General features: G+C 41.5%; 1 long non-coding RNA gene across 1 annotated transcript; it reads left to right on the top strand.

Moving 5' to 3' along the window:
• The first annotated feature begins 19,427 nt into the window (after positions 1-19,427).
• LOC112585462 lies at positions 19,428-21,585 on the top strand. The gene is made up of 2 exons (XR_003109849.2): positions 19,428-19,535; positions 21,132-21,585. It is a non-coding gene; the product is annotated as an uncharacterized LOC112585462 (long non-coding RNA).
• Positions 21,586-23,256: the final 1,671 nt, after the last annotated feature.

Here is a 23,256-nt window from a genome sequence, read left to right as displayed (position 1 = left end):
ATCTGAAAACTTAGAGCTTCACGAAGGGGCCAGAGCCTGTGATTTATGACCTAGAAAACTGAAGGAGCATGTTGTCTGGCTCAAGTCCATGTATGGATCTATGTCGAAACACACTCAGCATGGGTTTGGTTGCACTGGAAAATCAAGATAGACTTTATGGCCATGTTTGAGTCATTTAATTTTCAAGAAAAGCCAGACACAAGTAGGACTTGTGAAACTGTATTAAGAAACTATGTTAAGATATGTGTGGTTAGTAAATCCTAGTCTATCATCAGCGGAAAGAAGCTGGGTCCTGGCAGGTGAAACAGAATGGTGCAGTATAACTTACATACCAGATGCTCCGGGAGCTGGGCAGTGAGGGAAGCACTGCCTCTCATTATAGAGGAGCAACACCATTGTCAAAGAACTCCTCAATTTCCTAACTGGTGCATGACACTGGCAGGGGAGTATGAGACAAAGTATTGTGTGAAAAACTATACTTCCTCAGTGAAGGGTGAGGAAGGTTGTGGACAAGGGAGCTATGTGATACCAGCATGAGTGCGGCCAGTTACTTTTGAGTTGGAAGCACATATTTGGGGCGGGGGAAAAGTGCACCATGCCTGTCCTGGGCTGTTCCCCTAGGTGGAGCTGCTTGGTCCTTCTAAAAGGAATCTCCATCACAGTGCTGTCGGCTTCGTGACACTCAGTCACAGGTCTTCTTTGGAGCCTCTGGTGAGTACAACACTTAGAGGTCTTTTAGGCACTTGGCTGGCAGAGTTTCATCTGAGGGTAGAAGTGGCTGTATTTTAACCAATTAGTGCTCTCTATGGGGAAGAGAAGGCAATGAGATTTAGGGGTAAATTTGGACACTTGGTCTTGAAGTCCTGATTGTGACTTTAATGTGATGAGAGGATTCAGGGAGAGTAAGGGAGAGGAGGCGCTGCGCATGCCCCACAGTGGTTGCCGACGCGCCCTCCTCCGCAGTCAGCCCTGCTGAGTGCTGAGTGTGCACCTTTGCGTTTCTCCTCACCAGCCAGCAGTTATTAGTTAGGCCAGAAACTAGGAACCCACGGGAGAAACAAGTAGAGATTTGTTTTGGGATTTTCTATAATCTTATTATCTAGATTCTTCTTCTTCAGAGTATGTTTGCATTCACACAACAACTGTGTAAGTAATTTTGTCTTTAGAAAGTGGTAGCATGAGAGATTAACAAGAAAAGCTTGAAGGTCTGAGAGTAAGAGATGCTAAAGAAAAAGGTGAAGTACCTACAAAAATCATAAAGACTGTATTAGGGATCAATAAGAGTCCTTAGAGATGGGACAATTGTTGGCACGACTATTTATTCTAACAATAGGAGTCTCTGTTATGAAGAATGTTGTCTGTTTGTATTTCAGATTCCTTGAGACTCAGGAAGGATGTCTTACCATCTGCATCCTCATCCCCCATCAGCATCCTCATCCACATTATATCAACATAACCATAAGTGAAAGCCCTGCCATCCACCTGCAATAGTGTGCCCACCGAAGTGCCATGAGCCTTGCCCACCTCCAAAATGTGTGGAGCCATGTCCACCTCATCCATGCCCACCTGTGTATGCCCCACCTCCAGTGAGCCAGCAGAAATGCCCCCCGGGCCACCATGCCCACCCAGCGATCATAAGAGTCCACCCAAGTGCAAGTAACAGACCAGATTTCATCTGGACTTTGGAATAAGAAGATCCAGCTCTTCCATTGTCCTCGCTTCAAACCATGTGATGGATTGCATCCTCCTTAACCTCCCTCCTGGACTGATAGCTGACAGAAAAAAGGCTTGGTTGCTGAACCTGACACCATGCTGTTGGAAGAAGGGCAGCAGGATCATCACCTGATCACTCTACATGTGCCTGTCTGTAATCCGCGTTGCTGTCTCCACCCTGTGAGCAATTAGTGTGTCTGTTCCTTTGCTTCACCAATAAAGCACGTTCATACTTGAACCCATACTTCTTTCTTTTTGCATATAGTGTTTTTAATCTCTTCTGTCAACTACAAGTGTTCTTCTGAGTGTTCCTTTTTATTCACATCGGATTATCAGAGTTAGACTTTTCCATCACTGAGTTCAGTTTTGCCTGAAATATGTATTTGGGATTGGGTTCATCAAAGAATTCTTTTATTTATTTCAAACTCATTTCTATCTTTGTTTACCTTGAAGACTCTGAAAAGAATTGAATTGGCTCAGCCTCAGTTTCCTTATCTGTAAAAGTTAGAACGAATATATTCAACTCAGTTTATTCATAGAAATTAATTTATTCATGAATGTTTCCTAATTATGAACATGTACCAGGCAGTCTCTTGTGTGCTAGGGGCATGAGAGGGGTGACCAAATCCTTTTTCATCTAAATACTTCAGGGGATTTTTCACACACAGACTTACACATAAGACAAATAATAGTCAAGCATGGCTATATGTTAGAGACAACTGTGTAGAAAAGCTCTTTTGAAGTGGCTTTTGAGGCAAAGATCTCGGTGAAGAGAAGAGTGAGCTTTGAGTGTGTCTGTGGTGCATTGATGATGAGAGGGGATGGCGAGTTCTAAGGCAGAGGAAAGAAACCACAGAGAGAACAGTGATCAAGGAGACACTGTCTCCAATGGGGTCAGAGAAGTTAGATCTCAAAGGTTTGGTAAAAATTTTGATAATTTATACAGTTTGACAGTCATACTGTGCTGGAGATCAAAGGCTTCAAATTTTATATCTATGTAATTCTCAACTATCGCATATAATTTCTTTTAACTTGGAGTACATATGTCTTCTATAAAGATATTCAAAAAAGTTGAAAAGAACTGAGGAATAAATTAAAACTCCTTTGCATAATGAAAATTTATTTTGTGGGAGTGACTATATGAAAATCGGGCCTATTACTAACAGTTTCCCACCTTCAGGGAAGTCATCTACATTAATTTCCATCACCTGTTGTTACTGTTGTTTTGTCGTTCAGTCATGTCTGACTCTTTGACCCCATGACCTGTAGCACGCCAGGCTTCCCTGTCCTTTACCATCTACCTAAGTTTGTTCAAATTCACGTCCATTGAGCCAGTGATGTCATCCATCTATCTCATCCTCTATTGCCACTTCTCCTGCCTTCAATCTTTCCCAACATCAGGATATTTTCCAATGAGTCGACAATTCACATTAGGCAGCCAAAGGATTGGAGCTTCAACCTTAGCATCAGTCCTTCCAATGAATATTCAGGGTTGATTTCCTTTAGGATTGATTGGTTTGATCTCCTTGTTGTCCAAGGGATTCTCAAGAGTCTTCTCCCAACACCACAATTCTTTGATTGAAAGCTTCTTTTCATCAGCACTCAGCCTTCTTTATGGTCCAACTCTCACATCTATACATAACTATTGGAAAAACTATAGCTTTGACTAGATGGCCCATTGTTGGCAAAGTGATGTCTCTGCTTTTCAATATACTCTCTGGGTTTGTCGTAGCTTTTCTTCCAAGAAGTAAGGGTCTTTTAATTTTGTGGCTGCAGTTACTGTCTGCAGTGATTTTGGAGCTCAAAAAAATGAAATCTGACACTGTTTTCATTTTTTTCTCTATCTATATGCCATGAAGTGATGGGGCCATATGCCATGATTTTTCCTTTTTGAATGTTGAGTTTCAAGCCAGCTTTTCCACTCTCCTCTTTCACCTTCATCAAGAGGCTCTTTAGTTCCTCCTCACTTTCTGCCTTTAAAGTGGTAATATTTGTATATCTGCGGTTGTTGATATTCTCCCGGCCATCTTGATTCCAGCGTGCAAGTCATCCAGGCCAGCATTTCACATGATGTATTCTGCATATACGTTAAATAAGCAGAGTGACAATATACAGCCTTTGCCGGGGACCAGCCCCGGCTGATCCAGGGTATTCGAAGCGGGGACGGCGTCGGCGACCTATTTATATTTATTTATTCATCAAAGATTCAAAGAGTAATAGAATGAGGATAGCTCAGTGAGGAAATTCAGTGGAGAAAAGCGGCTGAAATAAGGATAGCTCAGTAAGAAAATTCAGTGGAGAAAAGAAGCTGAGTGGCTTGGTTTACGCGGAAAATCAATATAACCCGTGACACCAGGTTAGCTCTGACCACGGAGGCCGCAGGCGCCCTCTCGAATAGCGGAAGGTGCCCCACCTTAGACACCTTCTCGAGTGGGTCTTAGAAGCCCAGGCAAATAAATGGTCGCAGAGGACATCCACGCTCCAGATGGACGCTCAGCCGGAAGTTAAAGGGAAGAATGACATGGGGAGACCAAGTTTCAGTGAACAAGGCCCGCACTTTATTTTCCAAAGTAGTTTTTATACCTTAAGGTATGCATAGAGGATAATGGGGGAAGGGGTAGAGTCATGCAGCAAGCCAGGCTTTCTTCCTGCAAACTTATCATATGCAAAAGTTCAGGTGATTGACATCATCTTCTGGCCCGGAGGCCTGTTAACATTTTAAGAAACTTATCTTTCTCTAAAGGTGATTATTCCAAAGTCAGGCGCCAGCCTTCCAAAAAGCATTGGACAAAGCTGCATTTTACATTTCTATACACCCATTATATCAATCAATACACTGCCAAGAACACAGTAGGTAAGGAGTATGGAGACTTAGCAGCAAACATTGGCCCAACAAGTGAAAAACCCTTCACCAATACAATTTCTAATCAATCTCTTAACTACTCAAAGGAATCTGTGTTTAGGCAGTTTAGAACATCTCCTGCCTCTCACAGTTGGGAGGCTCTGAACAATCACATGTGGCCGGAAAAACCCATTCAGGCAGGCTAGAGGATTTCCAAAGGAGTTTGTAGGTTGAAACACTGTCACATCCAAGAATTATTAACTGGAGCCGTAAGCTAACTCTTTTTTCAGAGAGAGGTAGTGGGAGACAGCCCCCCGTAAAGTCAGAGGTGTAGGTGAAAGCACAAAGCAGAAAGTAGGCAGACTCTGGTTTTGGGGGTAGATGCTCGAGAATTTCCAGGGGGACTCCTGAGGCTCGATCCCGCCTTTGCGTATGCCGAGCCTCCTTCCTCATGACCTTTGTCATGGGCGGAGTTCCTCACGCTGGCTCCAGGCAGTGATAGAATTCCAGTTGAGCTATTACAGATCCTCACTCAATATGCAATATGCCGGCTCCCGGCAGCCTTGATGCACAATTTTGAACAAATCTGTTGTTCCATATGCTGTTCTAACTGTTGCTTCTTGTCCTGCACACAGGTTTCTCAGGAGGCAGGTAAGGTGCTCTGGTATTTCCATCTCTTCAAGAATAGTCCACAGTTTGTTGTGATCCACACAGTCTAAGCCTTTAGCATAGTCAATGAAGCAGAAATAGATGTTTTTCTGGAATTCTCTTGCTTTTTGATGATCCACTGGATGTTGGCAATTTGATCTCTGGTGTCTCTGCCCTTTCTAAATCCAGCTTGTACATCCGGAAGTTCTGAGTTCATGTACTGCTGAAGCCTGGCTTGAATGTATGTATGATGCTGCTAGCATGTGAAATGAGTGCAATTGTACAGTAATTTGACCATCCTTTGGCATTTCCTTTCTTTGAGATTGGAATCAAAACGGACTTTTTCCAGTCCTGTGGCCACTGCTGTATTTTCCAAATTTGCTGGGATATTGAGTGCAGTACTTTAACAGCATCATCTTTTAGGATTTGAAACAGCTCTGCTGGAATTCCATCACCGCCATTAGTTTTGTTCAGAGCAATGCTTCCTAAGGCCCACTTGACTACATGTTCCAGGATGTCCGGCTCCAGGTGTGTGATCACTCCATTGAAGTTATCTGGGTCCTTAAGGGCTTTACTGTACAGTTCTTCTGTGTATTTTTATCATCTCTTCTTAATCTCTTCTTCTTTCATTAGTTCCTTGTCATTTTTGCCCTTTATTGTGCCTATCTTGATGTAGTGTTCCCTTGGTATCTCCAATTTTCTTAAAGAGATCTCTAGTCTTTTCCATTCTATTGCTTTCCTCTATTTCTTTGCATTGTTCACATAAGAAGACTTTCTTATTTCTCCTTGCTATTCTCTGAATCCCTGCATTCAGTTTGGGGTATTGTTCCCTTTCTCCTTTGCTTTTCACTTATCTTTTCTCAGCTGTTTGTAAGGCACCCTCAGACAATCACTTTGCTTTCTTGCATTTCTTTTTCTTGGGTCTGGTTTTGCTCACCACCTACTGTTAAGAACCTGCTTCCATAGTACTTCAGGCACTCTGTCTACCAGATCTGATCCCTTGAATCTATTTGTCACCTTCACTGTATAATCAAGTGATTAGATTTGTCATACCTGAATGGCTTAGTGGTTTCCCTACTTTCTTCAATTTAATTCTGAATTTTGCAATAAGGAGTTGATAATCCAAGATTGCTGGGAGAAATATCAATAACCTCAGATATGCAGATGACACCACCCTTATGGCAGAAAGTGAAGAACTAACTAGAGCTTCTTAATGAAGGTGAAAGAGGAGAGTGAAAAAGCTGGCTTAAAGCTCAACATTAAGAAAATGAAGATCATGGCATCTGGTCCCATCACTTCATGGCAAATAGATGGGGAAACAGTGGAAACAGTGACAGACTTTATTTGGGGGTGGCTCCAAAATCACTGCAGATGGTGATTGCAGCCATGAAATTAAAAGACGCTTATTCCTTGGAAGAAAAGTTATGACCAACCTAGACAGCATATTCAAAAACACAGACATTACTTTGTCAACAAAGGTCCATGTAGTCAAGGCTATGGTTTTTCCAGTAGTCATATATGGATGTGAGAGTTGGACTATAAAGAAAGCTGAGCTCTGGAGAATTGATGCTTTTGAACTGTGATGTTGGAGAAGACTCTTGAGAGTCCTTGGACTGCAAGGAGATCCAACCAGTCCATCCTAAAGGAGATAAGTCCTAAATGTTCATTGGAAGACTGATATTGAAGCTGAAACTCCAATAATTTGGCCACCTGACATGAAGAGCTGACTCATTGTAAAGGACCCTGATTCTGGGAAAGATTGAAGGCAGGAGGAGAAGGGGATTACAGAGGATGAGATGGTTGGATGTCATCACCAACTCAATGGACATGAGTTTGAGTAAACTCCAGGAGTTGGTGATGGACAGGGAAGCCTGGGGTGCTGTGATTCATGGGGTCGCATAGAGTCAGACATGACTGAGCAACTGAACTGAACTGAACTGAAATATACTATATGTCAAAACTAAAGAGACCTTGATTTTCCAATAATAGAAACAATTTTCCATCCCTTCTTTCCCCCATATCTGCACTATCCCTTTCAGATGTGGTCCATGAATGTGACTAAAGGATAACCACTGTGAAATGGATACAAGGCCCACAGAGAATAACTGATGAGGGAAGCTCTCTCAGAGAATAGTATCAGAGCCTAAAAAGGCAAACAGGAGAAGGAACACAGAGATTCTCAAATTTTGTTACTCTTTTGTGTGATGGTTATTCTTTCATCTTTCCCCCTACAGCCTTAGTGAGGTATAACTGATGAATTAAAATGTATATATTTATGGTGTATAATGAAATGATTTGGTGTATAATGTATACATTATACATGATTTGATGTATAATTGTATAATGTGATGACCTATGCATATTTTGTGCAATGAGTACCACCATCAGCTACTTAACATGTTAGTCATCACAACAAGAATCATTTAAATGTGTGTGTGAGTGCCAATGGGTGGTTGTTTGATGATAATATTTCAGATTTACTCTCTCAGCAAGTCTCAAGTGTACAACAGTGTTATTAACTAGACTCACCATCATTTACATTGTCTCCCAGAGCTTATTCATCTTATAACCGAAGGCTTGGGCCCTTTTTCCAGCATCTCCATTTTTGCCTCACCCCTCAGCCTCTCCTAACCACCATTCTACTCTCTGCTTCTGTGATATATATGAGTTTGGCAACACATTCCTAAATAACTGATGGCTCAAAGAAGAAATAATAAATAAAATTGCCAAGTACTTTGGGAGGAATGAAAATGAAGGAGCAGTATACAAGAACTTCAGTGATACATGTAATGCAGTGCATAGAGAGAAATTAGTGGCTGGAAACATCTATATTAAAAAAGATCAAAGATCTAAAATCCATTTATCAATATCCTTATAGGCATGTATACACACATGTGGGTTTATGGAAAATAAAAAATCTTAACACCAAATATAGCAAAGTATTATCAATGCTTATTTCTGGCAGTTTGATATTGGTGGTGATATGATGATGATGTATAAGACATATGATGTAATTTTATTTTTATAACTTCATGATAATAATTTTAAAAATACTTAGTAACGAGGATGTTGCTAAGCTAGAGGAAAATGATATATATTGGCCTTCTGGGATATTTCTGATGCTCTCTATCCAATGCCATATGAGCAGTCCAAAGCAGTCCAAGCAGTCCAAGTTCCTCCGACTTTCTTATTGGAGCATCCCCTGTGTGTCTTCCCCATACATTCTCATCTCAATTCTCAACCTTCTGTTAGGGACCATGCATTTTACCTCTTCACTCCTCTCACACTCACAACTCAATTCTGATCACTGGACTGACAGTTGATGCCAGTTAAGGTTTAAAGGAAGACTTGTTTCTTCTTGTCTCATCTCCTTCTCTTCCCTCAGCTCTTCTCCTCTCCTGTGATGTGGCAAAATTATCCTCAACTGCACAGAAAACTTAGAGAATTGTACTGGTTTTCAGGAGGAACTTGGAGTTCAAACTACACACCAAATGGAAGACTTCAAATCCACAGCCTGGTAGCTGATATAACAAATAGAGAAATGTATATTTTGTTCAGTTTCATGGTTCTTCCCTTCTTCTGCATTGTCATTTTTTTTTTTCCTTTGTACCAGGACAATGACCTCCATGATTCCTGGAAAAATCATTCCTTCTGGTTCAGATAGTGATTGAGGGAGTTCTCTGAAGGTTCACATTTCTGACTCAGAAAAGTGTCATGGTGGGTTTAGGGCAGCCACATCCCACATTCTTTTCCAGCCTCCAACTTAATTTTCTTAAGTTTTTCCCCTTTCTTCTGCCTGTTCTCTTTTGTGCTCTATATTCAACACTCCCACCCTATACCCTTCCACAGAACCTGGTGGCTTTTTCCCAGGCTTTGGGGTCTTGTTAGCCCCCTCTGACCCTCACACATTTGCCGGCACAGCCACTGGATGTGCTGCGTTGATGCCAAATGACCCTTCACTTCCTACACCCCTGGTTCTCTTCACATCCATGCTTGTCAGATCAGCTCTGACTTCACACTGTAAGCATCATGAGGGCTGGAATCTTCTCTGCATTGCTCAAGGCTGCAACCTTCTCTCTCTTGTTCAAGGCTGTAAGCTCAGATCCCAGCCTGCTCCCTATCAAATAGTAAGAGCTTATCTAATGTCTGTTGAGTTGCTGAACGATTCATACCTTTACTGAATGATGCTATGGGCTTCTCCTTTCCAGGCAGAAACCTTTCTCGTGGTCCAGCAAAGTAGGAAACACAAAGTTCAGTCCTATCCACCCCCACCACAATCCGATTTTCAATAGTGGAGCAGGGATTGGATAGCCTCAGTAGGAACTTCCATGGGGTAAAAAGAGAGGAAGGGAGATAGATAATCAGTATCTAATCCACAGTAACTCTGAAATATCTCTTAACAAACATGATGAAGTCCACCCTCTCATTAGGAATAATGATATTTTTTTTTCTTTTATTTTTATTTATTTTTTTAATTCTATTTTATTTTTAAACTTTACATAATTGTATTAGTTTTGCCAAATATCAAAATGAATCCGCCACAGGTATACATGTGTTCCCTAGTATAGTTGATTTACAATGTTGTGTTAGTTATAGGTATTCAGCAAAGTGATACATATATACCTATCTATTCTTTTCCAACTATTTTCCCATTTAGGTTATTACAGAATCCTGAGCAGAGTCCACTGTGCTATACAGTAAGTCCTTGTTGGTTATCTATTTTAAATATACTAATATGTACATGTCAGCCTCAGGTTCACAATCTATCATTTCCCATAACCCACCCTTTCCCCCTGGTAACCATAAGTTTGTTCTCTAAGTCTGTGAATGTTTCTGTTTTGTAAATAAGTTCATTTGTATAATTAGATTCTACATATAAGTGATATCATAGGATTTTTTTTCTCTGACTTTCTTCAGTTAGTATGATAATCTCCCAGTCTATGTTGCTGCAAATGGCATTATTTCCTTCTTTCTAATGGCCAAGTAATTTTCCATTGTATATGTGTATCACATCTTCTTTGTCCATTTATCTGTCAATAGATATTTAGATTATTTCCACATCCTAGCTAATGTGAACAGTGCTGCAATGAATGATGAAGTGCATATATCCTTTCTAACCATGTTTTTCTCCAGATATATGCCCATGAGTGGGACTGCTGCATCATACATTAGCTCTATTTTTAGTTTTTAAAGAACCTCCATACTGTTCTCCATAGTGGCTGAACCAATTAACATTCCCATCAAAAGTGTGGGAGGGTTCCCTTTTCATCACACCCTCTCCAGCATTTATTGTTTGTAGACTTTTTGACGGTGGCCATCCTGATTGATGTGATATCACATCGTAGTTTTGATTTGCATTTCTCTAATAGTTAGCAATGTCGAGCACCTTTCCATGTGCCTCTTGGCCACCTGTATAACTTCTTTGGAGAAATATCTCTTTAGGTCTTCTGCCCATCTTTTGATTTGGTTGTTTGTTTTTTCAATATTGAGCTGCATGAGCTGCTTGTAAATTTTGGAAATTAATAATCCCTAGTAAATTGCATAGTTTTCAAATAGTTTCTCTCATTCTGTGATTTGTCTTTTTGTTTTGTTTATGATTTTCTTTGCTGTGTGAAAATGTTTGAGTTTAATTAGAAACCATTTGTTTATTTTTTATTTTTATTTCCATTACTCTAGGAGACAGATCAGAAATAAAAATTTACTGTGATTTATGTCAGAGTGTTCTGCCTATGTTTTCCTCTCAGAATTTTATAGTGTCCAGTCTTACATTTAGGTTTTTAATCCATTTTGAGATATTTTTCTGTATGGTGTTAAAGAATGTTAAATTTTCTTTTCTTTTCTTTTTTTTAACATGTGGCTGTCCAGTTCTCCCAGTGCCATTTATTGAAGAGAGTGTCTTTTTTCCCTTTATATCAGCTTGCCTCTTCTATTGCAGAGTAATTGACCATCAGTATGTGATGTTATTTCTGGACTTTTTATCCTGTTCCATTGATCTAAATTTCTGTTTTTGTGCCAGTAACATACTACTTTGATGACCATAACCTTGTAGTATAGTCTGAAGTCAGGGAACCTGATTCCTCCAGCTCCATTTTTCTTTCTCAAGATTGCTTTGTTTATTTGGGGTCTCTTGTGTTTCCATATAAATTTAGGATTATTTGTTTTAGTTCTTGAGAAATGTGTTAGGTATTTTGATAAGGGTTGCATTGGATCTGTAAATTACTTTGGGCAGTTTGAACATTTTTAACAACATAAATCTTTCCATTCAATTACCCTGAATGAAAATTCTTTGATAGGACATGGGCTCCACTCTCGAAAAGGTACTCTTGTCTTCCATGGCTTCTTCCTTCATTACCTTTTCCTGAAGTGGTTTGTATATTCTTCTCTGGGGTAGTGCAGCTTAGGCTGCTCTTTCTGCTTTGATATTGTTTTGTGTTTGTGCTCAATCATTCAGTCATGCCCAACTCGTTGTGACCCCATGGACTGTAGCCCACCAGGCCCCTCTGTCAATGGGATTTGTCTGTCAAGAATACTTGAGGGGAATCATTAGTATCATCTTTATAGATTCTATATATATGTATAAATGTAAAGTATCTTTCTCTTTCTGACTTACTTCACTCTGTGTAATAGGTTCTAGGTTCATCCACCTCATTAGAACTGACTCAAATACATTCCTTTTTATAGCTGAGTAATATGGATGTGAGAGTTGGACTGTGAAGAAAGCTGAGTACCGAAGAATTGATGCTTTTGAATTGTGGTGTTGGAGAAGACTCTTGAGAATCCCTTGGACTGCAGGTAGATCCAAACAGTCCATTCTAAAGGAGATCAGCCCTGGGTGTTCTTTGGAAGGTCTGATGCTAAAGCTGAAACTCCAGTACTTTGGCCACCTCATGCAAAGAGTTGACTCACTGGAAAAAACTCTGATGTTGGGAGGGACTGGGGGCAGGAGGAAAAGGGGACGACAGAGGATGAGATGGCTCGATGGCATCACCGACTCGATGGACGTGAGTTTGAGTGAACTCTGGGAGTTGGTGATGGACAGGGAGGCTTGGCATGCTGCAATTCATGGGGTTGCAAAGAGTAGGACATGACTGAGTGACTGAACTGAACTGAATATTCCATTGTGTATATGTACTGCAACATTGTGTTGTTCAGTCATGTTAGACTCTTTATGACCTGATGGACTGTAGACCACTAGGCTCCTCTGTCCATTGGATTCTCCAGACAAGAATACTGGAGTGGGTTGCCATGCCCTCCTCCAGGGACCACAACATTACCATATGTAAAATAGATAACCAGTGTGAGTTCAATGCATGAAACAGGGAACCCAAAGCCAGTGCTCTATGACAACCTAGAGGAATAGGATGGTTGGGGGGGGGGGGGGCGGGGGAGGTGGTGGGTGGGTGGCTTCAGGATGGAGGGGACATGTGTATGCCTATGGCCAATTCACATTGATGTATAGCAAATTCACTACAATATCGTAAAGTAATTATCCTCCAATTAAAATAAATAAATAAATCAAGAATACTGAGGCTTCTGATTTTTTTCCAGTCATCTCCCCTGACTGTAACTCTATTCAAAGTTTTTTTCCCTGACCTAATACTTAAGCCAGACTCATTTCTTTGCTTCCTTGGCCTCTTTTACTTAAATGTGCTTCTACTGCCCTGATGCCCTCTGGAACATGGTGGATAAGAATATTACACCTTTAAACTCACCTTAGCTTCAAAGACTGGTCTTAAAGTCTTTGTTTCTTTGATCTTATCTCTTTGTGTTGAGATTTAGAAGTAGTCAACTTTTCCTATGGGATTGCTATACTGTTTCACTTGCAAATTGGCCACTTCTTTAATCAATTTGTTAATATTTTACCACCAGAAGCAGCCAATACTAACCAAATCTCTACATCTTTCCAGTCAGGTTTCTTTCTTGTCTGTAACTACAAGCTCATTGGGCAAACTGTTTTTCAAGTTATAGGTAACAATTTTACTGATTCGATGATTTAACACATTGTAACATTTAGGAAGTGCTTTGGAAAGGTGGGGCAGGAGGCATCCTGCTGCTGCTGCTAAGTTGCTTCAGTCCTGTCCGACTCTGTGTGACCCCATAGACGGCAGCCCACCAGGCTCCCCCGTCCCTGGGATTCTCCAGGCAAGAACACTGGAGTGGGTTGCCATTTCCTTCTCCAATGCATGAAAGGGTGTCTGGTAATTCAGGGAGCCCTATTCTGAATACATATAAAACCAATATTACTGATACATTAAAAAGAAAAAGAAAAAAAAAACTTCAGAGTGTGGAGATGGAGAGAGGGCAGATAGAGGGATAATTATACCATTGGCTGAAATGAAAGAAAGGGACTATGATGGTCCTGAGCCAGGATTAAAGGTAGGAAGCCACGGTGGGGCTTTTATTGTTCCCTGTATAACAAAGAAGATAAGATAGGTGCCATTTGGCTAGTAAAGGTATAGTAGAGTAGTTTTTCCCAATAATCAATTATTCTCATACCAGCACCCCTATATGATCACAGAATCATATCCTTGTGTTCTAATATTTGCTTAATATATGCTTAACATTTATTCATAGCAAAAGACTTTTTTTTTTTTTAGATTTTTACTTATTGACTGGTTTTGAGCTACATTGGGTCTTTGCTGCTGTGCATAGGCTTTTCTCCAGTTGCAGAGAGTGGGGTCTACTCTCTAGTTGTGGTGTGTGGGCTTGTCGTTGTGGTGGCTTCTCTTGTTGTGGAACAGGCTCTAGACTGACAGGTTTCAGTGGTTCCAGTGTGCAGGCTTAGTTGACATGCAGCATGCATGCAGCATGCAGTCCCAGACCAGGGACTGAACCCATCCCCCCTGCACTGGCAGGCAGATTATTAACCACTGAGCACCAGAGAAGTCCCAAACAATATTTTTTTCAAAAGGCACAATTATATACTTCAGTTCAGTTCAGTCGCTCAGTCGTGTCTGACTCTTTGCGACCCCATGAATCGCAGCACGCCAGGCCTCCCTGTCCATCACCAACTCCCAGAGTTCACCCAAACTCATGTGCATTGAGTTGGTGATGCCATCCAGTCATCTCATCCTCTGTCGTCCCCTTCTCCTCCTGCCCCCAATCCCTTAGTTACTCAGTTAAAATAATTCAGTGATATTCTTATCACACATGGCAAACTAAAGTCTACTAAAAGTACATATCCTTGGTAAGTCAACTTCCTATTTTTGAGAGGTATTTATATGTGGCTTTAACCCACTTTTATAGGTAACCCTACCTTAGAGTGGAAACTTTCCCAAAAAAGTCCAAAAGATATGAGACATTTGGGAGCCTGAAGAAACAGTTCTCAATGCATTTTACTCTGAGTTAATTTCTTCTGAGGATGTGCCACAGAAGAGGAAAGATTTGTCATGCCCTGATGATGGCTGATGGCAGAGACTAAAAGCAGGGGACAAACTTACTTTATTTTGGCCCTGGTCTTTCTTCCAGTTACCATTTCCAGTCCAGCCACAGTGCCCCCAGAACTCCAGGCAGGCACTCTAACTTGGAGCATTTTCTTTGGATATTCTCTTGACCTGAAATTCTTTCAACAGATATCTTAATATCTAGCTTCTTCACCTCCCTCAAGTCTGTTCAAACATCATCTTCTCAAAGAGGATACACAGTCCCCATCCTTACCTCTTTTATGCTGCCAATTGCTTACACTATTATTCCGTTTTTTCATAGCATTTAATACATAATTTACTTAACTATCATGTTTCTTTACTGTTTATCTCCACCTTCCTCTCTAGCATGTGAACTCCACAAGGTCAGAGATCTGTGTTATTGTTCACTGACTCATCCCAAGTGTCTGGAACACAGCCTGACATACTGAAACACTCAAGAATCAGTTGAATGAATGAATTGGAGGGGTTCTCCTTGGGTTTATACCTAACAGAAAAAGGCTTCTCTCCTGAACTTACTACCATGCAATATTCTAGAGGTAAGCTGAGGAAGTGATAGCTTACAGTGAACGATGTTGGATTGCTGATCTCCAAAGAAGAAAATTTAGCTTATGGACCAGGAACCAGCCTTGATCACTCAAGAGCTTTTGTGTAGCAGGGTTTTATTAAAGTGAAAAAGGGTCAGAGAAAGCTTCTGACATAGACATCAGAAGGGGGATGGAGAGTGCCCCCCCTTTCTAGTCTTAGCAAGGGAGTTATATAATTTTTCAGTTGGTTATTACAGTAAATCAAAAGAGTCTCCAGTTTCATCCACCTCATTAGAGTGAAGTCAGCCAGAAAGAAAAACACCAATACAGTATACTAACACATATATATGGAATTTAGAAAGATGGTAACAATAACCCTGTGTACGAGACAGCAAAAGAGACAACTGATGTATAGAACAGTCTTATGGACTCTGTGAGAGAGGGAGAGGGTGGGAAGATTTGGGAGAATGGCATTGAAACATGTAAAATATCATGTATGAAACGAGTTGCCAGGTCAGGTTCGATGCACGATACTGGATGCTTGGGGCTGGAGCACTGGGATGACCCAGAGGGATGGAATGGGGAGGGAGGAGGGAGGAGGGTTCAGGATGGGGAACACATGTATACCTGTGGCAGATTCATTTTGATATTTGGCAAAACTAATACAATTATGTAAAGTTTAAAAATAAAATTAAAAAAAATTAAAATTAAAATTAAAAAAAAAAAAAGAATGTCTCAAGGTTGTAAAGGTCTTACTAGACCCACTCCCACAATTTACATTTTAAGATGACAGGATTAGAACTGACAATAGAAAGATTTTACCAGACTCACTTTCATAATATACATTTTAAGATAACAGGATTAGTTGGAAGGTTCTCAAGGAGAAACAGGTCCTCAAGCAGGATACATTGTTGTTATATTATCATTGGTACAGAGTTTAAGCTGACTTGTTTTGTTGTGCAATCATCAGCTCTGTCTGGGCTTAAGGGTAAAAAAATGTTTGTCCTTTTCTCCTTCTTCAGAACCCTAGACCTCTCTCTCCTCCTCGAGGACCCAGGACTTCTTATCAACCTACCTAAGAATCGACTCTCTCAGAAGTACTGTCCTCAGCCACACCAACATTTCCAAAGTCTCAGAAGGCACCTGGGTGAAACCTAACTTTCTTACAATGATCTATCTGTCTTTATGTGCTCTGAGCATTGATTTCCATTTTCTGAATGATTGTACACCTATATATATATCTGCTTTGTGAATTACAGGCCTGTTCCATAATTGTCCTAACCTGGCTTCTCCAGAAAGCTGTACCTGGTACTAAGCCTCATGGGCGGGGGTTTATTGGAAATGTGATCTCAGAGGAAAGAAATGATGGATATAGGGATAACTGAGAAAGAAGAAATTCAAGGAGACATTATGAATAGCGGAGCCTGGTGTGCTACAGTCCATTGGGTCACAAAGAATCAGACACAACTGAGCCACTAACACTTCTGTTTCTTATTATCTTTTTGCATATCAACAGGAATAACTGGTGTTCAAGCCCCTGGGACCTTTTGAGGATCTTTAGGAAATGATCTCAGAACTCTTTGATGATCTCACCTGGGGATGAAGGCAAGAAGTATTTATCCATAGCCTTCACTACCACCATTTGTCCAATTTGGTTTCATGTGCATTAACTGCCCCCACACTTCTGGACACAAGGGTGCATTGTGTTCCACAGGTTCCCTGAATGGTAGTATAATAGAAGCCCTGGTTCAGGAAGTGACAGGAAGTTCTATACAAAGCCCATCCAAATCTATACAGAAAGGACCATATGATAGTGTGTGGATAACCAGTAAAACAGAGAGAATTTGTAGGGATGCCCAAGAGGTATCTAGCACAGGTAACCAGCAAAACCAAGACATTAGAAAATTAGCAGCATCCTATTATCCTGAGAAATGCATCAGTGTCAGAGTCAAGGGCATATGGGGAGAGGTTAGTTGCACTCAGAAGCCATATGGTTTCCCAGAAAATACACTGCCTAATCCAGCATTGCTAGTGAATAAAATGAGCTTCCATGTATAGTAGAAATGACCTTAATACTCAACTATTCAGTACATTTTTGACAAAAAGCAGAAGAATAAAGAGGAAATTCCAGGAAACTGGAAAGGGGAAAGTGTTGCTGAGGGAAAGGAGGCACAAGTCAGTCAGGTTCATCAGGTCAAAGCTTAGAGAATATTGAATGACAGTTCCCCTTTGCTCCCAGGGATGTGGGTCCAGGAGAGACACAAGAGGCAGCGGTTCAGCCTCTGAGCTGAGGTTCAGGTCAGCCAGGCCCACGAGCAGTATCTTGGAGGACCAACGAGCAGGAAGAAGTTCACCCTAGGTCTGAGAATCCCACCAGATCAGCAGCAAGGTGTGCTTGGAACTCCTTCCATAGGGTCCTTAAGAGATATGGTGTGGGTGAGAAAATGCTTGTACCCAAGTCTAAAGAAGAACTAAGTTAGTAGAAGAGTCCTGGAACTCAGGCATAGTGGTGGCATTGGCCCTTGCCCACAGGGAAGTAACTGCAGAAACTCTAGAGAAACAGGTGTTTCTAGTAGCAGAAACATCTGTGTCTTGATGAGCCCTTACCCCTCCTCTCAGCCCATATTGTGAGGTTTGTAACAAGGATGAAGTTCCTTTTACAAGAAATACCCTACCCATTCCCCAAGCAGCCTCTGGGTGTCTCATAGCAAATAGTGTCATTCATTCATGCATCCATTCTATGATCATCAATCCACTAAGCAGCTACCACACACGGTGCCAGATGGGGATGAAGGTAGACTAAGGGGACCCAGTGGGAGGAGCCTCTGGTGGTGCCTGTCTGGTCGGCTCAAGTTCAGGGGAAGTGACACAGCTGTGGAGCCAGCAGCTACTCCATAAACATGTAGGTAAGCAGTGCAAGAAGGAAGGGACCACCCAGACACTAGGGTTCAAAGAATAATCTGGATTTTCCAAATACAGCAGCTTGATACAGATTGTATGTTTGAGGTCAATCTGGGTTAGTAACCTCAGCTTCATTTCATCTTGAGCAGAATGAACTCCAGTATAAAGGCTAAGGAATCCTGTCTCTCTCCTCCCTATGTGGTCTCTGGGAAGTGGTAACCATGAAAGGCAGGGTCTTCATGGCCTGCTGTCACTTAAGACAGAACAAGTGGATGCACCAAAATTTCCAGGTTGTTCTGGGGCTGAAGAAATTGTCTTCACCAGTATTCACTCATCATGGTCCCTATGCCCTTCTGCTATTGACTCTAAAGCCTTTCTTGGAGTAAAGGCTTTTTAGGAACCAAAGAATCATTTTAGCATTTCCTTCCCTCTTTCAGGCTACACTGAATGATGGATAAACAAAATTATTACTTTTTTCCAACCTGGGTAAGTTCATACCACCATGACTTTGGCCTCCCAGAAGAACCAGAAACACCTGTGGTTCCTCTCCACATCCCACTTCAAATGTTAAGCAGTCCAAGTCCAGTCTATACTAAGGATTAGGGACTTCTAGAAAGCAGGCTCATTTTTAGTCAGCAGTCCTATAACTTCTTCCTTCTCTCTCCTTTCAGCCCATATCGCCCTCATCATAAACTCCAGATCAGATCAGTTACTCAGTCATGTCTGACTCTTTGCTACCCCATGAATCGCAGCATGCCAGGCCTCCCTGTCCATCACCAACTCCCGGAGTTCACTGAGACTCACGTCCATCGAGTCAGTGATGCCATCCAGCCATCTCATCCTCTGTTGTCCCCTTCTCCTCTTGCCCCCAATCCCTTCCAGCTATGACCAACCTAGATAGCATATTCAGAAGCAGAGACATTACTTTGCCAACAAACGTTCGTCTAGTCAAGGCTATGGTTTTTCCTGTGGTCATGTATGGATGTGAGAGTTGGACTGTGAAGAAGGCTGAGCGCCAAAGAATTGAAGCTTTTGAACTGTGGTGTTGGAGAAGACTCTTGAGAGTCCCTTGGACTGCAAGGAGATCCAACCAGTCCATTCTGAAGATCAGCCCTGGGATTTCTCTGGAAGGAATGATGCTAAAGCTGAAACTCCAGTACTTTGGCCACCCCATGAGAAGAGTTGACTCATAAACTCCAGACCGGGGTACAAAGTGTGCTCAGTAGAGGTAAGGCCTACGTGACATTGTTGTCAGACAGCAAATGCGAAAATAAGTTGGTGATTTCATCACAAAAGCTGAGCCAACAGTTAAATGAGGGGGTGTAGGATGAATCATGTTTGGCAGACAAAAAATGAAAACACAGCAACCTGGAAATATTCTGTTCCTCAAGACAGGTCTCATTCCCTATAAAAAAGCCAGTTTGTTGGGGACACCACACCAGATCTGAGTAACCACGCAGCTTGCCCTTCTCCATGTAGCAGGTGAGTCCTTTTTCTTGCAATGTTTCATCATTCCCTCAATGTATTTGACTTCTGTTGGAATCTCCTTGGTATTCTTGGTGTCTTTTCCCCCACTATTAAAGTCCAGCCATTAGAATGTTAACCTCCAGGAATATCTTTATTTTAAAAGCAATCATAGCTCAGGCTTGAAGGGACTTAAGACTTTATCTTAAGTTTGGGTAAACTCTGGGAGTTGTTGATGAACAGGAGGCCTGGCGTGCTGCGGTCCATGGGGTGGCAAAGAGTCGGACACAACTGAGCGACTGAACTGAACTGAAGACTTTATCAGTTCTGCTCCATCACTTCTTGTTGTGTCAGTGAGAAGGGGACTGGCTTACGCAAGGACCCACAGTTGGCAGGATAAGGAATAATACTCAGAGCTACAGCACTCTTGATAACATTTAAATTATTTCTTTATTCATAATTTCAATACACAGAATTTTGTTCTTCAACAAATTGTTTTGTGAATATTCACTGTGTTTGGCCCTTTAGTGCTAAAAATATATATATAGGCAACAGGAAACTCATTCCATGAGACTACAATTTATTCAGAAAAATAAGACATGGACATGAAGAGCTAAATTACAGTGTACAACAGAAAGTCACCCTCATGAGGTGATGAGGACAAGTAACACGCTAAGGTGGTTCAGGAAGACAGGTAATTTCTGGACGTCTTGCTGTAGTAAAGCCTCCCAAAACACCATCCCAGGCCATCTGTGATCCATGGTGGCTGGATACTACTTGAACAAGCAGGAATAAGGAAAACCTTTGAGGGTGTAAGTGAAGCCAGAAGTGGATTTGTGCAGGTTCTTTAGAAGTCAGTAGTTATTTATATGCTTTCAAACTGTCATGCTGGAGAAGAGTCTTGAGAGTCCCTTGGACTGCAAGGAGATCAAATCAGTCAGTCCTAAAGGAAATCAACCCTGAACATGCATTGGAAGGACTGATGCTGAAGCTGAAACTCCAATACTTTGGCCACCTGATGTGAAGAGTTGACTCATTGGAAAAGACCCTGATGCTGGGAAAGATCAAGGGCAGGAGGAGAAAGGGGTGACAGAGTATGAGATGGTTGGATGGCACCACCGATTCAATAGACATGAGTCTGAGAAAACTCCAAGAGATAGTGAAGGACAAGGAAGCCTAGAACACTGCAGTCTTGACTCTGGGGTCACAAAGAGTCAGACATGGCTTAGCAACTGAACAACAAAACAGCCATTCTGTGTGTGCACAGGCTGAAGTTACTGGGTTTTGTTTTTTGTTTTTCTAAATAATATCGCATTTCCATATGATCCAACACTGTGATCTCACATGCCTGCCGGGAGCCTGCAAATGTGTTGTGTTGCTTATTGGGTTTTAAGATGTGCCAGGAAGAAGAAGAGCACTGGGAGAAGCTATGTTCAAGTGAAGCAGAATGATCACCATTACAAGCCTCCTTTTCAAAGGTTCAGAAATCATTAAAGCATTCTTTGTGGTAGAGAGGGGGAAGAAGAACATTTGCTTTTGAAGAGATGTAAAATGGCATTGAATGTGGCTTCTTCCCTAGTTAATCCCTGTTTAAACCATCTGTTCTGTCTCTAGGTCCAGCTGCCTATGAGGCATGAGTTCCCACGAGCAGAAGAAGCCCTGAATCCCACTTCCCCAGCCTCAGCAGCAGCAAGTGAAATGTCCCTGCTCCTCAACAGTCGACTCCAGCACCAGCTCAACAGAAAACTAAGCAGAAGTTAGGTGGGCTACAGCCTAGCCCTAGAGGAACCAGCCATCAGAAGTTGACCTTCCCTACTCTAATTAGGAGTCCCATTTACCTTACTGTCACCCTGAGTCACAGACCTTCTTAATTTACACCCTAAATATGTGTGCCATGAAACTTTCCTTCCTAAACACACAGGGCCTCTAACCTCTGAGTTAGGCTGAAGGTCTGGGTACCTTAGAACCTTAGCCATCAGGTGCTCTGGATTCACCTGAAAGAGGGGCTTAAGGTGAATACAAGTGGATCAGCTTTGTTCTTCCACTATTAAATGCATTTTCAATTCCACTCCTGACTGCGTGTATGGTGGTCTGACTCAACTCCTTCATTCCTTTCCTTTGTAAAGTAAGACCTATATCTAGACAGGTTGGTGAGGAAGGGGTTCATTCAGAAGCATCTAGTCCTGGTAATAGTTGGGTGGGGAGTTGCCCTCGATGAATATTCCTGGTATCAAGTAATCCTGAGTATTAAGGGCTGAAAATGGGAGGTTATACAATGCTACCCAGAGGCTGTTGCTTTGGGCAGCCAGGGCTGGAGCAGCGCTCTCCTCTTACAACTCTGTGAGTCACACTGGAGTCTAGTCTGTGCTTGTCTGAACTAATTACGAACTCCTCCTCTCTACCCTATTCCCCAAATCCAGCTTTCAAATTGCTGACTTATCCATCCATTTCTTGTTTATTTCAGGGGATGCTATTCCAATCTATGTGAATCTGCTCCTCCTCACACCTTTCTTTCTGATACCCATAATTCAGATTCCCAAACATACCCAAAGATGCCTCCACTTTTGTCATCTCCATCAACCCTCTTCCATTCTCTGAGTGTCCACTCTGTGCCAGAAAGCAGATGAGGAGGACTCAAAATGTTTGCCTTGGGCATTTACAGTCTTTGAGAAGGGTGTACTTCACTCCCTACTCCATCCCTCATGCAAGCATACATACACACCCATGCATACTAGATCTGCAATCTTGGAATCTCCCAGAGTGACACACAAAAGCTCATCCCCTGTATCCCCAGGTATGAAATGGTTTACTTCACACATAGTACAGCAGGAACCACAGAAAGCGAGAACTGGAAAGTCCACCCCATCTCCCTAGAGCATAAAAATGTTTACAGTGAAATGAAATGCAATAGAATTACCAATTGTGCATTCACATACACGTGTGTGTGTTTATACTTATATAAAAAGTATGTTTCTTTTTTATATTACTGAGAAACAAAGCAAATTTTCCTTTGGCAGTATAGAAAGAGACTTTATTTTTTTTAATTTTTAAAGTTTTTATTTATTTATTTTATTTTTGGCTGCACTGGGTCTCCGTTGCTGCACGTGGGCTTTCTCTAGTTGTGGTGAGCAGGTCTACTCTAGTCACTGTTCATGCACTTCTATTTGTGGTGGCTTCTCTTGCTGAGGGGCAAGGGCTCTAGGGTGTGTGGGCTTCAGTGGCTGTGGCACATAGGCTTAGTTACCCCCATGGCATGTGGAATCTTCCCAGATCAGGAACAAAACTTGTGTTCTGCACTGCAAGGCAGATTCTTAACCAGTGGACCACAAGCTAAATCCAAAAACAGGACATATTTTCAACTGTGAAATAAAATAATATAAGAAAGAATATTAAAAGGTATAATTCAAGCTATAGTGATTCTCTTGATGGTAACGTTTTTATCTGGTGGCATTCTTTCAATTTATTAAGTCTACTTTTAAAATGTTTACCCTCAACATCTTATTATCCTAAATACCTTTTTGTTTAATTGGTAAATAAGGTCTACCAAGTAAACAGTACCTCCTAGAACAAAAGTCAACTAGCCAAACAAACAGAGAAAAAAATGTGTTCTAACCATGCTACCTTTTAAAAAATTTTTATAAATGTTTAGTTTTATATTGGAGTATAACTAATTAACAGTGCTGTGATAGATTCAGGTGGACAGCAAAGGGACTCCACCATACATATACATGTATCCAGG

Source organism: Bubalus bubalis, chromosome 6, assembly GCF_019923935.1.
Source record: "Bubalus bubalis isolate 160015118507 breed Murrah chromosome 6, NDDB_SH_1, whole genome shotgun sequence".
NCBI lineage: Eukaryota > Metazoa > Chordata > Mammalia > Artiodactyla > Bovidae > Bubalus > Bubalus bubalis.
This window is presented reverse-complemented; position numbering and strand designations above follow the sequence as displayed.